This window comes from Gossypium arboreum, chromosome 4, assembly GCF_025698485.1.
Source record: "Gossypium arboreum isolate Shixiya-1 chromosome 4, ASM2569848v2, whole genome shotgun sequence".
Taxonomy (NCBI): domain Eukaryota; kingdom Viridiplantae; phylum Streptophyta; class Magnoliopsida; order Malvales; family Malvaceae; genus Gossypium; species Gossypium arboreum.
The window spans coordinates 25468977-25475390 of NC_069073.1; the positions used below are offsets into that span (position 1 = coordinate 25468977).

Here is a 6414-nt window from a genome sequence, read left to right on the forward strand (position 1 = left end):
CTTGAAAGCCTATAAGCATTTGGGTCGATATTTTCTAATATTGGTTCGTGCTTGCTTTTAAGAACCCTTTCTTCCATATCCATCATTAAACCATTATACATAGCTTCCGTCCTATTTTCCTATCAACTTCATTCCAAAAGTGAATTGAACGATACTTTCTCGTAGACGATCGGGCAACTCAGCATACGACTCGACTCTCCCCAAGGCGGTTCATATCACATTCTCTCTACTTGACACTAATATTATTACTTGGATTGATCCTGGTTCCACGCACTCATATATGTGCACAAAATTTGTATCTGATAAAAATATGATTGTTGAATTCACCAAATTTGTGGTTAAAGTTTCAATCCCCTTGGGTTAGCATGTTATGGTGGGTAAAGTTTGTAAAAATTGCCCATTGATGACAGAGTGTTATTGTTTTCCAGCTAATTTGATGTTGTTACCCTTTGATGAATTTGATGTAATATTGGGAATGGATTGGTTAACCCAACATGATGTAGTGGTAAATTGTAAGTATAAATACATTGTATTGAAGTGTCAGAATGGTGAGTTACTCTGGGTTGAATCTGAGAAACTGGATGGATTGTCTAATGTGATTTCAGTAATATCAGCACCGAGATATATTAAAAAGGGGTATGAGGCTTATCTTGCTATTGTATTGGACACCAAATTGTCAGAGTTGAAAATCAAGTCAGTGCCGGTTGTTTGTGAGTTTCCTGAGGTATTTCCAGAAGAACTACCTGGTTTACCTCCAGCTAGAGAGGTGGTATTTTCCCTAGATCTTGTGTCAGGGACGACGCCGATATCTATAGCACCATATAGAATGGCTCCTACTGAATTGAAAGAGCTGAAGGTACAACTGCAAGAGTTAATTGATAGAGGATTTGCTGACCCAACTTTTCACATTGGGTGCACCAGTATTGTTTGTAAAGAAGAAAGATGGATCATTAAGATTATGCATTGATTACAGAAAACTTAATAAAGTTACAGTCAAGAATAAATACCTGTTGCCTCGTATAGATGACTTGTTTGATCAATTAAGAGGTGCCACTATATTTTTGAAAATTGATTTACGATCTGGTTACTATCAGCTACGAGTAAAAGATTTAGATGTGCTGAAGACAACTTTCAGAACCATATATGGGCATTATGAGTTTTTGGTGATGCCATTCGGATTAACAAATGCCTCGGCGATATTTATGGATTTAATAAATAGAATTTTTAGACCATAGCTAGACAGGTTCGTGGTTGTTTATATTGATGATATTTTGGTTTACTCTCAGGATGTGAATGAGCATGCTAAACATCTGAGAATTTTTTTGCAAACTCTGCGTGAGAAACAGCTGTATGCTAAATTTAGTAAATGTGAATTCTGGCTACAGGAAGTTAGCTCCTTAGACATGTTGCATCTGCAGAGGGTATTTGGGTGGTCCCGAACAAAATTTCAGCTATTGTAAGTTGGAAGCCACCGAAGAATGTTTCAGAAGTTAGAAGTTTTTTGGGACTAGCAGGATACTATCGGAGATTAGTTAAAGGGTTCTTAATGATTGTTTCTCTGATGACTCGATTGGTGCAAAAAGAATTGAAATTCGAGTCGACTGATAAATGCTAGCAAAGCTTTGATAGATTGAAAGCGTTATTGATGGAAGCACCCATATTAGTCCAACATGAATCGAGTAAGGAATTTATAGTTTACAGCGATGCCTCATTGAATGGTTTCGGATGTGTATTGATGCAAGATAGTAAAGTAGTGGCTTATGCATCTAGGTAGCTAAAATCGCATGAAAGAAATTACCCGGTACACAATCTTAAATTAGTAGCTATTTTTTTTTTGCATTAAAAATATGGCAGCATTATCTTTTTGGTGAAAATGTCATATCTTTACGGATCATAAAAGTCTGAAGTATTTAATGACACAGAAAGAACTGAATTTTAGACAACGTAGATGGTTGGAATTATTGAAAGATTATGAAAGCTAATGTAGTGGCAGATGCCTTGAGCCGAAAATCCATGTTTGCCTTACGGGCATTGAACACCCAGTTGTCTTTATCTAATGATGATTCACTCATAGCTGAATTAAAAGTTAGCCCAACATTTATGCAACAGATCTCTGAAGCTAGGAAAAATGATGATAAGTTGCAAGCGAAATGGATACAAAGTGAATCGACTCCTGACTCAGAATTTTAGATCAAGACCAATGGTTGTTTATTATTCAGAGATAGAGTATGTGTACTGAAAATTTTAGAACTGATACAGAAGATTTTGAATGAAGTTCATAATGGTAACATGTCTATACATCCTGGTAGTAATAAGATGTATAGTGACTTAAAGAACATGTACTTGTGGTTGGGAATGAAATGGGATATTTCTGAATTTGTATTGAAATGCTTGATATGTAAACAAGTAAATGCCAAACATCAAGTACCTTCAGGATTATTACAGTCAATTACAATATCGGAGTGGAAATGGGAAAGAGTTATCATGGACTTTGTATCGGGATTACCTTTATCACCGAAAAAGAAAGATGTTGTCTGGGTAATTGTTGATCGTTTAATGAAGTTGGCACACTTTATCCCGGTACGTATGGATTTTTCATTAGATAGATTGGCTAAATTATATGTCTCTGAGATTGTAAGGCTACACGGAATGCCAATCTCTATTATCTTAGATAGAGACCCTCGGTTTACATCTCGATTTTAGTGTAAGTTGCATGAAGCTCTGGGCACTCATTTACATTTTAGTACTACATTCCATCCTCAAATAGATGGACAATCTGAACGTGTGATATAGATTCTAGAAGACATGCTTTGGTGTTGTGTACTTGAATTTGGAGGTAACTAGGAAAAATATTTGCCTTTGATTGAATTTTCTTACAATAATAGTTATCAGTCCAGTATTAAAATGGCGCCGTATGAAGCTCTATACGGTCGCAAATGTAGAACTCCATTGTACTGGACAGAGTTAAGTGAGAAAAAGATACATGGAGTTGACTTGATTTGGGAGACTGAAGAAAAGGTAAAGATAATTAGAGACAGTTTAAAAGTGGCCTCAGATCGTCAAAAGTCCTCCGCTGATTTGAAACGAAAAGAAATAGAATTTCAAGTCAGTGACAAAGTATTCTTGAAAGTGTTACCTTGGAAGAAAGTTCTCCAGTTTGGATGCAAAGGAAAATTGAGTCCATGGTCATCTGGCCATATGAGATCATTAAATGAATTAGGCCCGTTACATATCGATTAGCATTACCACTGGAGCTTGATAAAACTCATAAGGTGTTTCATGTGCTATATTACGACGATATCGATCGAGTCCTTCACACGTTATTACTCCAACAGAAGTTGAGATTCAGCCTGATATGACTTACAATGAGAAACCTATTAAAATACTATCATATGAGATGAAAGAGAGGGGCATTGGTAAAAGTTCTCTGGCAGCGGCATGTATTAGAGGAAACTACCTGGGAGCCGGAGAATACTATGAGGAAGCAATACCCTAATCTCTTTTCTGGTAAGAATTTTCAAGGACGAAAATTTCTAAGAGGGGAGAGTTGTAACAGCCCAGTTTCGGTGAGATCGAAACAGTGGTTTCAGGACCACAAATCCGAGTTAAAAATAATAAAAAATATTTTATTTTATGTTTGGCATCATGTTAGGAAGGCCACATGAAAATTTTTATACAAAAAAATTATCGATTGTGTGGTTAATTAGGTAAAGGACTAAAATTGCATAAAATGCAAAAGTTGGATTCTAGTAGCTATATGTATCAAATAGCTATATAATCCAAACCTTAAGGTCCTTATATGGTAATTAGACCATTGAAGAGTAGTTAGTAGATATTTTAATGACTAATCCATGGAAAAATTAGAAAAGGCAATGGACTAAATTAGAAATCACTAAAATTAAAAATAAAAATTAAATAAAAAGAAATATTCATCTAATTTCATATCATCTTCCCCAAAATTTCTGTGGAAACCCTAGGAGAGAGGAAGACAACTTACCAAGCTTGAAAAGGTATGAAATCAAGTCCTGTTTTTAATGATATTTATATTTTTGAAACTGGGATAGCCTAATCTCTCTATTTAGGGGATTAATTTGAAAATTTATCAAGGTATGAAATTTGGGTCATAGATGAATATACTGAAAAATAGAAATTTATGGTAGAAAATGAAAAGTTATTCATAGATAAACAACTTTTACAAAGTAATTTTTGATGAAAACTTGATTTAGGGACTAAAATTAAAAATGGTAAAAACTCATGGAAAATTCTAAAATTTTTGAAAAATGTGTGTTGTAAATGTTGTTTATAAATTTTGGCTAGGCTTGGAAAGAAGGTTAAATTTCATGAATTTCATTTTTCCAAGCCTAGGGACGAAATCAAAATTTTTGAAAAAGATAAGGGCAAAATGATAATTTTGCCTAGGATGCAATAGAATGCAAATGTACATGAAATGTGATAGATTAATAGTTAAATTTATCCATATAGATCCGGAAAGACCAACTACGGAACTAGATCGAGGAAAGCAAAAGGTTTCGGATTAGTTGAAATTCAAAAACGAACCATTTTCAAGGTAAGTTCGCGTAACTTAAAAATGTATGTTATTGATAAACCGTAAATTATACATATTTTTACCCTTTGTTTAATGCATTTTATAGATGATTTCTCATTAGCATCAGTGAATTCGATGCTCCTAATGCTTTAATTTAATGTTTTATACTTAGGAGAGCTTAGGAGAGCGAAAGAAGCCAAAAACGAGCCAAAAAAGGGGCAAAACAGACCAAATCAAGAAGATGACACGGCCTAAGCCTTGCCACACAGTAGCTTGCACGCCCGTGTCTTTCGATTGTGTTGACCAAGGCTTTCATGATTCACACGGCCTGGCCATTGACCCAAAAGCAATTCCCTAATTCTTTTCTCTGTGCATTCTTAGTTTAGATAATTAGTTAATTAAAACAAAACCCTATTATTCTTAGGCTAGATAATAAAAAGACAGTCATTACTAGTACTTTTAGTTCCTTTGGGTTCGGTAATCCAGTCTTGCTAAAAGTATACTACTATTCGATAGGTACACTTGCCTACATCGCGATATTAGTTAGTTCAAGAACGAGTAATTATAAATATTTAAAACCTATCATGAAACCACGCGATCAAGTTTTTGGCACCATTGCCGGGGAACTAAGATATTAGGAACGCTCAATTTTTATTACTTTAGCCATTTATTTTTCTTGCAATTTAATTTAATATTATTATTATTATTTATTAATTTACTTTTTCTTTCTCTTGGCAGGTTTTTATAGTTTATGACTAGAAGAAACCCGTCGGGACCATTACTTTTTGACGAAGAAATCGATCGTACAGTTCGTAGAAACCAAAGAGAAATAAGGCGAAGCTTAAGATACACAGAAAACGAGCAAGAAGACGATACTCAACCCCCAACCGAAGAGATGGCTGAAAACCAAAACAATCAGCTACCTCCTGCAATTGCAGCTAATCAAAATCCTGCTCCACGTACTATGTATGATTATGCTAAACCTTCTTTAACAAGAACTGCATCTAGCATAGTTAGACTTACTGTAGCTGCAAATACTTTTGAACTGAAACCTAACACAATTCAAATGATACAGCAGTTTGTTCAGTTTGATGGTTTGCAGGATGAAAATCCCAGCACTCACTTAGCAAACTTTCTAGAATTCTACGATAGATTTAAAATCAATGGCGTTTCTGATGATGTCATACATCTTTGGTTGTTTCCCTTTTCATTGAAGAACAAAGCTAAACAGTGGTTGAACTCGTTACCATGAGGGTCAATTACTACTTGGGAACAAATGACCAAAATTTTTTTACTAAAATACTTTCCGCCAGCTAAAACGGCTAAATTACGTAATGATATCTCTTCTTTTGTGCAGATGGATTTAGAAACACTTTAGATGCATGGGAAAGATACAAGGACTTACTAAGAAGGTGCCCTCACCATGGGTTACCGCTTTGGCTTCAAGTAAAAACATTCTACAATGGTCTGAATCCCTCGACTCGGCAAATGGTTGATACAGCTGCTGGCGGAACCATCAACAATAAAACACCAGAAGATGCCTATGAGTTTATAGAAGAGATGTCACTGAATAACTATCAGTGGCAAGTCATGAGGACAAAGCCAACGAAAACAGCCCGCATTTATAACATCGACTCAGTTACTATGCTGTCAAATCAGGTTAAACTTCTCAATAAAAAGATTGATGGTTTACTTGGTTCTACGCAGGTACATCCAGTAATGAGGTGTGACTCGAGTGGAGGAGGTGTGCATACAGAATATCAATCCTTCAATCCTACAACCGAAGAGGAACAAGTCAACTATATGGGTAACAATAACTTTAGATATCAAAATAATCCATACAGTAATACTTATAATGCAGGTTGGAG

At 35.2% G+C, this 6414-nt stretch overlaps 1 non-coding gene across 1 annotated transcript; it reads right to left on the reverse strand.

Annotated features, from left to right (window-relative positions):
• Positions 1-5870: 5870 nt before the first annotated feature.
• LOC128292382 (small nucleolar RNA R71) lies at positions 5871-5976 on the reverse strand. Its single transcript, XR_008282367.1, has one exon. It is a non-coding gene; the product is annotated as a small nucleolar RNA R71 (small nucleolar RNA).
• Between the last annotated feature and the right edge of the window lie 438 nt (positions 5977-6414).